The sequence below is a fragment of the Mycetomoellerius zeteki genome, unplaced genomic scaffold (genome assembly GCF_001594055.1).
Source record: "Mycetomoellerius zeteki isolate Tzet28-1 unplaced genomic scaffold, Tzet1.0 scaffold98, whole genome shotgun sequence".
Taxonomy (NCBI): Eukaryota; Metazoa; Arthropoda; class Insecta; order Hymenoptera; family Formicidae; genus Mycetomoellerius; species Mycetomoellerius zeteki.
Window position 1 is genome coordinate 971,928 of NW_017258021.1, and position 3,782 is coordinate 975,709.

The 3,782-nt window shown below is 31.3% G+C and overlaps 1 protein-coding gene across 1 annotated transcript in view; it reads left to right on the top strand.

Annotated features, from left to right (window-relative positions):
* Nucleotides 1-2,589: 2,589 nt before the first annotated feature.
* The window catches only part of tinc (transmembrane protein tincar), a 44,233-nt gene continuing 43,040 nt past the window's right edge, over nt 2,590-3,782 (top strand). The window contains exon 1 of the mRNA XM_018460984.1: nt 2,590-2,651. The gene's annotated coding sequence lies outside the window, so the exon portion shown is untranslated. The remainder of the gene's footprint in view (nt 2,652-3,782) is intronic.

Genomic DNA, 3,782 nt, shown 5'->3' on the forward strand with positions numbered 1-3,782 from the left:
TGTAGTGTGACGGGAGCCATGGCTAATAAATCAGCGCTGTACGAGCATTTTATTGGAGTAGGCATTCTTCTCGCCGTGGAAGGAAGTTTTTGCCACTCTGTGCGTGCTGCACCGTTCAGTTACACGGTGACGGATAATTAATGCCAAGCGGCGTGCGGTCTTGATTTATTGCGAGTGATGTAATTACCGGCGCGTTCGGATTTGCGATACGCAAAAATTTTACGGAGGCTGGAACTTGAAGAGTCATGACAATTTCCTGCATGATTAATAAATATCGTGAATTGATTGCCGTTACTATACTAATACTTATTGGATAATATTTTTACTCTTGCTTCACTTGTTTACATGCTGTTAATTACATGTACTGATAGGATCTCTACCATGGTACCTATAAATATTATAAGTCGATTAATATTAACATATAATATAATATTTAATCAATATATAATTCCGGTATTTTTTTGTTACGTTCAGAATCTGCATCCAAAAAAATCGTTACTTAATCAAGATTGTTATTCAAAATGTAATTATTGTTATTATATGATAATGTTATTTTATTTTAAAAATAAAGACTCGAAATTGAGCACAAAATATATTTATACACAATTTAATAATTTGATTTATTTTTTCTATGAAATATATTAGAAAAATCAGAAATTAACACACACATATTTTAGCACTAATGAAAATAGAAAGAATGAGTCGATATATGAATTTAGTCGCTATATAAATCTTCTATAAAATATGAAGAATTAGAGAGAAACGCGTGGATACTATTATACGTTTCGTATACCTACATCTGTATACATTCCATATATTTTTTATGGCAGGATGTAGATAATATTTTGTGTTGATTATTAATATAAATTCATTATAATATCAACAATGGAATTGTTAATATAATTATTGTAATAACAATAATTATAATAATTACGAAATAAATAGTTGGTTAATGAGACGAATTAGCTCTTTTCATACTTTCATGAATTACGCATAATATATCTTCTTTTATTGTATCGACATAATAACGAACTTGTACTAAATGCCATTGTATTATTTCATGGAATTAATTCAGCACAGGCTTGATCGATTTAATTAATTAATGTAATATGAAACGCTCCTCTCGTCCAAAATATGACTAAAAATTATTCCTACTGTACTCAAATAGAATTGTTATTGCATAATGTATATCTTTAAAGTTCTCTCACCACTCTGCGTATTTATTCGCATTGTGCACTGTGTTAATGTACGGGCATGCTTTGTGTGGCTCGAGGTTTGCCTTGAGGGGTAAAATTAATGAACTCGTGGTTTTGCCTTCTTATGCTACCTATACCAGCTTATACCTTTCTCGACCCAAGCTTAGCAGAGCATACAATGGCCAAACGCCATCCTAGAAAAGCTCAGGTGGTACTCAAACCAAGTAATACGAAACCGTAATCAGACTAATGGCACAGTTATTTTTCTCTTTTTGCGAAATCGATCGTATAGCCAATGAAAAGAAAGAAAAGAAACAGAGAGAGAAAGAGAGAGAGAAAGAGAGATTCTAGTTTTGAATCGTAATAATAAAACGAAAATATTCGTCGAATGCTAGGTAATTTAAAAATCCGAGTATTCTAATAATCATATAATGGAGAATAATTTTATTGTTCTCTATGTATTCTTGGTTTTTAATAGCAATTGAAAATAGTTTTGAAAATTATTCAGAGATTAATTTTGTTGTGAAGAAAAAAAACTCGAAAGCGACTTGCACATTTGTCATCTTTATGTCGTAATAGAAAGGAACGAGAAGCATTAATCCTTCTCTGTGCTTGTAATGGTAATTTACGGAGGGATTAAAAAGATTTTATACGGTCAATTACGCTTTTGTACGAGAGACGGGGCTCGATACGTTAAAATCCACGCTACGCTTTCAAATGCGGCGAAGTTTAAGACACATTTACGGTAACGCGCGTCGTGATATGTGCACAAAGCAACTCATTTGCGGCACAATAAAAGCAAATGCGAAGCACGAGTTATGTAAACCTACGTATGTATGTAGCCATAAATGCGGGCATATGGGGTAATTAACGTAGCTCTGTCCAAGCAGGTACAAGCTCATTATCCAGCTTATGTAAGCACCAAATTTTATTGATCAACAAAGGATTCGTGCGAATCACGTTGACTCTTCTCGAGCATTCTTGCTCCAGAATAAACAGGACCGGCCGGCAAATATTATCTAATCCCATGCAAACAACATCACGAAGACAATCTGATTAATGAAGCTGCTGATCGTCTATATACTTGCAATGTAAATATAGTATGAGAATTAATATGTGCTTACCTGTAAATATATAGATGTCAGTGTGAACATGTAGACAGAAGATCGTGCACAATGATTTCGATTATTCTCGTACAAGTTTGGCGGTCAATCTCTTATTAACTCTTAAATATCTTGATGAAATATAATATTCCCATTACGTGGTATTTTATTTTTATTATGATGTATGATATTTTTGTATACTGTCATTTTATTTTAATTTATTAATGAAATTTTGCTAAATGTCCTTCCATTACTATGTTTCAGGCGCTGCCACCGCCAAAGATGCTACATCTTCGAGTTGGTTACAGTGGAGAAGCGTACTCGAGACTTTAGAAGACTCGACAGAAATCTGGTAAGTTTTGGTAACTTAAATATCGATTTCATGCTTGAAGAGAATCTAAATTACCTACCCCATCGACCAATCGACTAAATCTTCTGATAAAAAAGTTTTTAAGTGAAGTTCTCGCTGCAAAATCAAGTAAATCGACACTGCTGTAATTGGATTCTGTGAGACTCGTATATACGAAGAATATATAAATACACATGTAAAAGACGAGCAAAATTCAATAAATAAAAAATGTATATGTATATATGTATAAATCGCATATACATATATATGTATATTATACTCTTGTAATATTATGAGAAATTTATATATCACTCAATTGCACAAAGTGAAATTTTTACACACATTGAGTCTTTCATAAAAGCGATTTTTTATATGTATAGGTACTAAAACTAAAATATCATAGAAAAATATTAGTTTTTTCGTCATTATGGTTATTGTAAAAATAAAATTAAAAAATTTTTTATAGTTAATTTTACAATTATGATTTGAAATCTGATTCGTTGTAACTCTTTTATCTTTTCACAAAATTAATTAAATTAAACTCGATACGCTCTAAACAGTTTATCAGTATTTATCGCGAATAGCGGTTTATGCAAAATATGTCAGAAATAGTAAATCCGCAAAAAAGACGCTAAAGTGTATCCTTTTCTGGAATATTCATGTTTAGAATATACAATTAAATTATAAATACGTTTTAAATATACTTTAATAAAATATAATTAATTGAAGATTTTTTTATCGTCCATCCGACTAGGCTCCGTGCTTGAACGAAAGTTTCAGCCGAATGCGCGAGGATTTTACGCTTCCACGACGATTCAGTGGACTTAGCGAAAGATTTTCAAAATCTGCTAGCGACTTTCAAGCATAATCCTTCAAGCATAAAAGCTAATTTTAAGCGGCTTCTATCACTTTGATAATACCGCAGAAGTTGAAGAGCCAATATTTTATTGAATATTTTAAACGTTGGTAAAGTTCTCTAACTATCCCAATTAATTCGATAATACATATTTTTTATGCAATTATAATCAAATTTTTTTATAATTTGTTCCAATGATTGTGTTATTTTTCGTACTATTCTACGAAAGTATATATAAAATGTATGTATATTTCAATATTTGAAAATATGTGTAGGTA